Source organism: Diabrotica virgifera, chromosome 3, assembly GCF_917563875.1.
Source record: "Diabrotica virgifera virgifera chromosome 3, PGI_DIABVI_V3a".
Classification (NCBI taxonomy): Eukaryota; Metazoa; Arthropoda; class Insecta; order Coleoptera; family Chrysomelidae; genus Diabrotica; species Diabrotica virgifera.
In genome coordinates, this window is record NC_065445.1 from 18426117 (window position 1) to 18436954 (window position 10838).

A 10838-nucleotide genomic window follows, 5' to 3' on the forward strand; every position below is an offset into this window, starting at 1 on the left:
AAAATGAATTTTTTTTGCGAAAGCACGATTGCAAAATTTATTTTGCAAAATCTATTGAACCAATCTTAATGAAATTTACAGTATTGTTTTACTGTATCATAAAGTTTTTCTGGGTGAAATATGAAGGTCCTAAGTATAGCATAAATGGTTTTTTCGCAATTATTGCTATTTTGCAACAAGGGTGACTATTTTTAAAAATTTTTACCAATTCTATATTGTAGAAAATTTAATTATGCAACTTTTATGTCAGTGAAACTTTTCTCGGAAATGAATACTTTTAAAGTTATAATCAAAAAACGAAGAAAAAAATCGAATTTTTCCTTCATTTTTTGACATTTTGATTATTTAAACAATGTTCCGGACCTTTTTGAGAGGGAGGATAACTCAAATAGGAGGATTTATTTTCAAGCAATTTCTGCAAAAAAATTTGATTCACCTCTCAACGTCCATCTCAAAACAGATGCGCCCTGGACTATCATGACGTTCTCCTTGGTGATCAGGGAGCCTATAAGTATGTGAATGTGTCAACCACTTCAAAGATAGATGTGTCACTTCAAGAATTATCAACCGTGAATTGGTGACCGATGTTTCTGGCTTTTCTGTTAGGTGTTGATGCCATCCATCATCTTAGTTTTGTCCTCGTTTACTTGTAGGCCCATATTTTTTGAGGCATTTGAGAAGGTGGTATACATTTCTTCTAGCTTGTGTGTTGTGCGGGCAACTAGGTCCACCTCATCTGCATGCCAAAATTTGTGATGATTTATTAAACTTAATTTTATAGTAGATAAATGATGCCTTATTCCCAACAAAAATACTAAATTGCATAGAAATTGTGCGTTATTTTATTTACAAATCGAATATAATCAAGTTCCTCATTGTTATTTATATTTTGTTTGTCTTGATATTAATATTCAGGGTATCATTTTGATACGTTTTTAATTATACAATTTTCAAAATACACTGACCGGCACAAAAAACGGCCACCCCAAAAAATGGGTAATATTTGATGTCTTATTGAATTTCCTAAACCTGTTGTCCGATTTAAGTGATTTTTTTAAAATGTTATAGCCTATTCTTGAACAAAATTTCTGTAATAATATTCTTGCTGGACAGGTAAACTCAGAGCCTATTTTACTTTAAATCAGGCCCGAGGCACTACACAATTTTCGGACCCCTAAATATAATTTAATAATAATAATAACTTTTTTAAATGTATTAATTATTTAATAAATAGAAATATAGTTGCACAAGAAAATAAAATTTTTATTAACAATAAATAAAATTAACAATAAAAACAATTAAACATTGTTTAAGGGGATAGGCTCAAACTTTCGGCTTCAATGCTATTTAAATGCATTCGTGTTTTTTTTCGAAGCCTGAGAAAACTAATACGTATTTTTGAAAAATTTAAACGCAAAATAAAATATTACGTTACTACCGAGGGCCGACAGTCCCTGAAATCTTCGATAATGTTTATTTTAATAAGTTACAGGGCTGAAAAAAGGAGAAAATTGAGTATGATTTTTAATTTTAAATACATATCTTATTCAAAAGAAACTTTTTATTTATTCTAAGTGACATTCGCCCCTCGGTAATAATGTAATCTTTCATTCTGCGTCTAAATTTTTTAAAAATATTTATTAGTTTTCTGAGGATTCGAAAAAATGAAAGCATTTAAAGACCATTGAAGCCGAAAGTTTGCGCCTATCCACTTAATTATAACTCTTATGGTTATCATATTTATCATTGCCTGTTCGTAAAATGAAAGAATTTTGAAAATTTGTTTTGTTATTGTAATAAACATGTTTTGTTTGGTGATTTTTCCGGGCCCCATTCAAATACGGGCCCGAGGCAGGTGCCTCACGGGCCTAGTGGTAAAATAGGCCCTGGGTAAACTATCACTGTATACCGGGTGTACCAATCAAACTGTGTTTTATTCTCAAAGTTCACCATGCACACTTTATGGAATATTCTAGCATTTATAAAATACTGAAATTAAAACTGAACTATAGCCTCAGGTTTTAATAACATTTTGTTTTTTGATTCATTCGCTTATGTTGGATAATAAAAAAATTAGGTACTTTAACAACTAGCCATGTTCTTAATTAATACAGGGTGTTTCTAAATAAGTGCGGCTAACTTTAAGGGGTAAATCTGCATGAAAAAATAATGGCCGTTTGCTTTATAAACACATGTCCGCAAATGCTTCCTTTCCGAGATACTGGATGTTGAATTATTTTCTTACAAACTGACGATTTATTTATTGCTCTAAAACCGGTCGAGATATGAAAATGAAATTTGGTAGGATTTAAGATACAGTTATTGCATATTTTTTGACATGCAATTAAGAATTTTATATTCTCCATTGGCGCGCATACGGGTAATATTACCCGCATGCACGCCAATGGTGAATATAAAATTCTTAATTGTATGTCAAAAAATGCGCAATAACAAAAGAAAAAATTCAACATCCCGTATATCGGAAACGAAGCATTTGCGGGCATATGTTTATAAGCAAACGGTCATTATTTTTGCATGCAGATTTACCCCTTAAAGTTTGCCGCACTTATTTAGAAACACCCTGTATTAATTAAGAACATGGCTAGTTTGTTAAAGTACCTAAATTTTTTATTATTCAACATAAGCGAATGAATCAAAAAACAGAATGTTAAGAAAACCTGAGGCTATATAGTTGGGTTTTAATTTCAATATTTTATAAATGCTAGAATATTCCACAAGGTGTGGTGAACTTTGAGAATAAACCACAGTTTGATTGGTACACCCGGTGGCCGGTATACAATGATAATTTACCTGTCTAGCAACAATTTTTTTACAGCAATATTGTTAAAAGATAAGGCTATAAAATATTAAAAAAATCACTTAAATCGGACAACAGCTTTAGGAAATTCAAGACATCAAAAATTAACCATTTTGTGGGGTGGCCGTTTTTTGTGCCGATCAGTGTACATTACATTCAAGTAATGACATACCTACAACAAATAAGTTGACACCGTAAAAAACGTTTAAACGTCCAGTAAATTAATGGTTAATTTTTCAGCGCACCCTAAATAAACTGTTTCAAATTTAATTAACACATAATACTTATTAATCCAAACTCAAGGTCTGTAAAGGACGCCGGTATCATTAAAATGACCGTTGATAATAAAATTCAATAATTAGTGTTTACTCTGACGACATTTGATGTCGATAGAAAACCCCGTAAATACTGAATCACTGGAAATTCTAGTTGATTACATGTATGATAAAAATAGCACGAGAAGAAAAAAGAGTTATGATTTTAATCCGGGATCCACTTTTTAGGATTTTGTTCTTATAGTTTGTTTGAAAATTATTGATAGCAGTTTTTACGACGATTACGACCTAGGTTATCTGTATTGGTACTTCGAATACAATGCAACATACAATACAAATGACCTGCGTCGTAAAAACTATGCTGTCAATAATTTTCAAACGGATTTGAGTTGCGATCTATTAATAGTCTATATCTTTATGGCAGAGAGAGTATTAAGCATTTTTAACTTGGTATAATACCTCCCATGCTATAATATTCTCTGTTACTTTTTCCAGAATCGCTCTATCGATTAATTGTTCATTAATTCGTCCGAATTGTACAAAAACAGGGATATTTGAAACGTTGCCGGAGTTACCATGCATTTTTCCGATATTATTAGTCATAATGATTTTTTAAATACAACACCCTGTATATTGTACAGCTGGTTCCTAAAAAAACTGATACGACTCTTAGTAAGATTTGATCATTTTGAGCAGTGTATTTGATTGATCTGACATATTATATTTATAGGGCTTTTCATTCACAGTCATTTGTTTCGAGCTTCTGTCATTGTTTGTATAATCCGTGTATAACGTTAATATACACAGATTATATAACATATGACAGAAGCTCGAAACAAATGACAATCGATGAAAAGCCCTATTGCTACAAAGGCTATTGGTATTGATACAAACCAAAGACGTATGACGTAGATATATTAATATTATGTGACACATGACAGAAGCTCGAAACAAATTACAATCGATGAAAAGCCCTATTATTACAGACAAGTAATAAAATAAACAAACAAACAAAAAACAACTGATTACAAATGTTAATTCATAAACTAAATTTTAAGATTTGGCAGTGACAGTACGTAAATACAGTGGAACCTCGATAAGTCGGCCCCCGATAACCCGGAAGTCCGGCTAACCCGGACCGATTTTCATCAGACAAACATTTTAACAAATAAACAATTCAACAATTTTATCAAACAAAAATGTATGAAGGCAAAATATTATTTGAGAAATAATGTGTATTTGTGTAATTTGAACTACATATACGATAGTAAAAATGATTCATGGCACACGGCGACAGAGCGACCGTCTCGGCTTATCGGAAAGAACAGGCACCTGTTAGTATTACTTTTCTTTTATTTATGTCAAACTGTCTTAGCATTGTTTAAAAATTCTTTTTTAAAACAATGGCCTTAGTCTGTTCTTAAATAACAACATTGTTCCTTGTGATATTATTGTGTGTATTTAGTACAGTCGTATTGTTCACTTCCGTCCTGTAATCCTGCTTCAGATTGTGTTTGCGTGTTTTTTGTCTACATAATGGCAACAAAACGTAAAAATGTTGTAGTGACAATGGAAAAGAAACTAGAAGCATTAGGTAGGATTGATAAAGGCAAATATTTAAAATCAATTTATTGTAGCGTCATATGGTGTCGGTACATCTACAGTATGACTGAGTTTTTTACTAAGAAATGAACAAAACTCTACACTCTATCATCTCTATATAACTATATAACTATTTATCAATTTAGATGTGTACTGTGCATATGTGTTTCATGTTTTTGTAATTATAATGGAGGTTATCTGTAAGTATACCGTATTTTATTAATTTTTACTATATTCTCCGGCTAACCCGGATTTTCGATAACCCGGATCGGCCGCGGTCCCGATTAATCCGGGTTATCGAGGTTCCACTGTAATAAGTATTTATCCTCCAAAATACACTGCTCCATTTTCTACAAAATACCCTTTAATACCGGGTGTCCACTTATATTTTCCCCCATTTTAACTGCCTATAACTTCTAAACGGTTCAAGATAGAAATATGCGGTTTTCGCTGAAATGTTTTATTTTAGTAAAAGTTTTGTCTGAATGGATTGAATTATTTATATCGCTTTCAAATACGAAATAAAAAATGGCGGATTTTTGAAAAAAACTTTGTTGACTTTTTTTTAATGGAACATTCAGTATATTTTTTTGTAAATTGAAAGAAAGGTCATTCACCTATCCAGCGATATAAAGTTTTTCAAAATCGGTTGTCAAATCATTGAGTAATTAATTTTTAAAATGAGGGGTGCAACGTGGATATCACATACCTAAATAACATAACTGAGCAAAATGATATTATGTTATGTGATTTCCACATTGCATCTCTCATTTAAAAAATTAATTGCTCAGTCATTTGGCAACCGATTTTAAAAAGTTTTATATCGCTGGATGGGTAAATGACCGTTTTTTCAAGACACAAAAAATATACTGAGTGTTTTAGTAAAAAAAGTTAACGTTTTTTTTTCAAAAATCCGCCATTTTTTATTTAAAAGCGATATAAAAAATTGTCATTTACCTAAAAACTTGAAAAAACGGTCATTTATCTATCCAGCGATATAAATTTTATTAAAATCGGTTGTCACATGACTGAGCAATTAATTTTTAAAATGAGAGATGCAATGTGGAAATCACATAACTTGCTTAGTTATGTTATTTAGGTATGTGATATCCACGTTGCACCTCTCATTTTAAAAATTAATTACTCAGTGATTTGACAACCGATTTTGAAAAGCTTTATATCGCTAGATAGGTGAATGACCTTTCTTTCAATTTACAAAAGAATATACTGGGTGTTCCATTAAAAAAAAGTCAACAAAGTTTTTTTCAAAAATCCGCCATTTCTTATTTCGTATTTGAAAGCGATATAAAAAAATTCCATCCATTCAGACAAAACTTTTACTAAAATAAAACATTTCAGTGAAAACCGCATATTTCTATCTTGAGCCGTTTAGAAGTTATAGGCAGTTGAAATGGGGGAAAATATAAATGGACACCCGGTATAATAATCAGGCCCGACCAGAGGGGGCAAAATCCCCGGGGCCCGGTACCGGCCGTTAGCAAATTTAAAAAAATTCCTTTTATTGGACGAGAATATGATCTCAGAAAGTTGTGTAAGATTCGCCGAAGAGTACAATTCAGATGTAAGCAGGGATCTAGTTGATGAAATGATTTACTTGAAAACTGTTAGTAAATCAAACATCTCAGATACGTCGCTGAAACCAGCAAAACTTTTGAACAAGCTCGTGTCCCTTAATGTGACAAAATTTTTCCCCAATGTGTGCATTGCTCTTCGCATATTCTGTTGCCTACCAGTATCCGTTGCTCAGGCCGAGAGATCATTTAGTGTTTTGAGCCGAATTAAGAATTGTTTAAGATCTACTATGGGTCAACAACGATTATCTGATTTGGGACTGTTAAGCATATAGAGTCGAAACTTGCAAAAACTCTTGATTTCGACCACGTGATCCAAAACTTTGCGGATATGAAAGCAAGAAAAGTTATGTTGTAACTAACAGTTCTATTGTAAATAATTAAAAACAAAGTTTAATTGTTAAAACTGTTTTAATTTTCTTCCTTCCTGTGTCAATAGCATGAGTGTTCACTATTACATATCCCAGTTTATGAGTTCTCAGATTTTTGGGAATGTTCGTTCAACTGGGTTTGGGGGGGGGGCGGCCGGGTCTCATCCCCGGGGCCCGGCCTGGCTCTGGGCGGCCCTGATAATAATACGCTTTTAGAGTCGTATCAGTTTTTTAGGAACCAGCTGTACCTTTGTTGAACTCTTCACTTCAACAATATACTAAGCATAAAACGCACTAAGTGTAGGTTAAACTGAATAAACTGAAATAAGGCCTATGTCGCTATGGACCACATATTCAAATCGCGAGATATACACTGTAACACAAAAAAGCATGTTATGGATGCGAAACAGGAGTCAAACAGATAGATATGTGCTAGATGTTTTCTAAAGAAAATATTAGAGAACACTGGGCCCAATCAATGAAAACAACAACTGGCCAATTAAATACAATAAAGAAATATACGAATATGGAAAACCAACACCAGCACAATACACTAACCAGTGGTCGGCAAAGTGCGTCTCCGGAACCGCATGTGGTTCTTTTTCTCCTTAGGTGCGGCTCTGGCACAAATATCCACGGAAAACGCAATATTTTCATTTAAAAAACTTGGTAGGAAAAACATTACTTACATCTCTGATAAATTAGCTTTTATCAAACTTATAAACTTTAGCATTTGTCAAAATTCCTCTTAATGCTACGATAACAGAGTCGAGTTGAAATTTTCTCCTTTTAACATTTGCATTAATAGCTTTGAAATATGTATTTAAGAACAAGTATGGCCACAGTATATGGCGCCCTAAATTCGAACGTCTTCGTGTTGAAATGGAAATATTGGAGAAGAAAAAAATGTTCACAACACAAATGGTCTGCTTTGAATGACCTGGAGAAAGAAGACATGATCATTTTCAACGCTTGGAATAGTATACCAGATTCTTATGATCAGCTGAAAAAGCTCACGTTTGCTGTTCTTTCCCATTTTGGTTCTACATATCAACATTAAAAAATGGATTTTGCGCCAAAATTTTCGTAAAAAATACAGTGTTGTAGGGAATAAATCCTTACAAAACCAAAGAAAGTAGAAGTTTCTACGATGATTAGAAATGAAAATATCACCAAAAAACGAAAAAAACGCGTTTTGGGTATTATGGATGGGGCTAGGTAGTAGGGCTTTAGTTTTATTTCGTGTAATAAAAGTTTACTGAACAAGTAGATTTGGCTCCCAATTTTTTTTAAATTGTTGTAAGTAATATTCATATTTGGCTCTTTGGCTTAAAAGTTTCCCGACCACTGCACTAAGCTGCAGGAACTACGGGGGGCAGGACATCTCGGACATGCAGGATGAATGAGAAGAGAATCCCCCATGAAATTGGGTTTTGAAAAGGACCTATTGGAAGATCAAAAAAGATGAGGAATGCCCAAAACCTAACATGTTCATGGAAAAGAACAGCAGTACATCATTGGATGGATACTTAAGGAGGATAATAAGGGTCATAAATTCACTCAAAGTGTATCGAAAAATTAAATATTGAAATGCGAACTATAAGATTAACTTTGGAGTCATCCTTGGGAAGGAAGCCTTCAAATACTTGCGATGAGTATTGATAATATCAAATAACATCAAAAGCAAGGATAACGCTAAAAATACATTCCAGAATTGGCGATGCAAGACCAGCTACTAGACGGGCTACAGATACTATTGTGGAATAATAAAATGTTTAATTGAACAGTGCCGAATTTTGGAAAATAAATCAAAGAAACAAATCAAAAATTAAGGCACTGGAATGAACTATTGGAGACGTTGCAGACTCACTAGACTAGGGTGAGGAATAAAAATATTCGGAAAAAATGGGAATTGATATAGACATAATAGATACAATTAATAAAGACAAAAGACTAAACTACACTGCGGTGCAAAAAAATCGATCCACTAAAAATTTGGTAATTTTTGATGTTTTGAATTTCCTAAACATGTTGTCCGATTTAAGTGATTTTTTACCACGTTATAGCCTTATCCATTGACAATATAGATGTAATAATATTGTAGCTAGACAGTTAAACTGTCATTGTGTACGAATCAAACTGTGTTTTTTCTCAAAGTTCGCATCACCCTGTATTTCGACATTTCAACATTTTGTATTTCGATTCATTCGCTTATGTTGAATAATAAAAAAGTTAGGTACTTTAACAACTGGCCATGTTCGTCATCAGTACAGGGTGTTTCTAAATAAGTGCGACAAACTTTAAGGGGTAATTTTACATGAGAAAATAATGACAATTTGTTTTATAATCATATTATATCCGCAAACGCTCCGTTTGCGAGATGTTTAATTTCTTTTTTACAAACTGATGATTTATTTATTGCTTTATTAAAACCAGTTGAGATATGCAGATCAAATTCGGTCGGTTTTAAAACGTATAGTTATTGCACATTTTTTGACATACAATTAAGAATTTTATATTCACCATTGGCGTGCGTACGGGTAATATTATCGGTCATAATACCCGTTTGCGCGCCACTGGTGAATATTAAATTCTTAATTGTATGTCAAAAAATGTGCAATATAACTACGTCTTAAAACCCACCAAATTTGATTTGCAATCTGAACTGGTTTTAAAGCAATAAGTAAATCATCAGTTTGTAAAAAAAATTGAACATCACGTACCTTGGAAACGAAGCGTTTGCGGACATACGATTATAAAGCAAATTGTCATTTTTCTCATGTACAATAACCCCTCAAAGTTTTGTGCAAATATTTTAGAAACACCCTGTACTGATGACGGTCAGTTATTACAAGTACCTAACTTTTTATTATCCAACATAAGCGAATGAATCAAAAGACAAAATGTTAAGAAAACCTGAAAGAAATGTTCAGTATTTTATAAATGCCAGAATAGTCCACAGGGTGATGCCAACTTTGAGAAAAAAGATGTTTGATTCGTACACCCGGTATACAATGATAGTTTGACTGTCTAGCAACAATATTATTACAGAGATATTGTCAATGAATAAGGCTATAACGTGGTAAAAAATCACTTAAATCGGACAACAGGTTTAGGAAATTCGAAACATCAAAAATGACCAAATTTGTAGTAGATCGATTTTTTTGCACCGCAGTGTAGTATGGACACAGCTAGACAAGGCAAAAACGGCGGGTTCGTTAGAAAAAATATTCCCATGAGATATCCCAGAATAAGGTTCAAGAAGTCGCCCACGTGAAAAGTGGTCCAATTTTTTTTTAATCAAATTGCAAAAATCAATATTTTTGGCTCGCACAAATTTTTGATAGGTTTTTTCGACCATTCTGGACAAAAAAGGTCTCTTATAATTTTTCTCTAAGTTGATCGTTTTCGAGTTATAAACAATTTAAAATTGAAAAATTGCGATTTTTAAGGCTTAATAAATTGGTTAAGTTATTATTATGAAAGTCAGAAAGTGACTAAATCAGTTAAGTTTAAAGCCGCCCTACAAGATCCTGGAGAAATTTTTGTCATCATTTTATTACTGTTATTTTTAAGTAATAATAATGAGCGCCAGCACGTATTAGGCGGCCGTCTATGGTGAGTGCGAGAGATGCCATTCAGGCAGTCCAATGGGGCTTATTGTTAATAATTAAAAATAACAGCTTAGTAAACATTAATGACACAAATTTCTTAAGAATCATATAGGGGAGGCTTTAAACTTTGATTTAGTCACTTTCTTACTTGCATAATAATTTTTAACAGAGTTAAGTATTAAAAATAGCAATTTTTGCGTTTTTCAAATTTTAAATTGCTTACAACTCGAAAACCATCAACTTTAGAGAAAATTTACAAGACCTTTTTTGTCCAGAATGGTCTAAAAAAAACAAAAAAAATTGTCCAGACCAAAAATACTAATTTCTGCAATTTGATTAAAAAAAATTTAAACCACTTTTCTCATGGGCGACTTCTTGAACCTTATTCTGGGGTGTATTACAAATGTGATTATGCAAAAAAAGTTCATGGGTATATTCTTTCCAACGAACCCGCCGTTTTCGCCTTGTCTAAGCATAGAATGCCTGAAAATAAATGGCCAAATATAGGGAAATGGACTACGCCCCTAGAAGAAAACAAGGTAGACCAAGACGGTCCTGGAGAGATG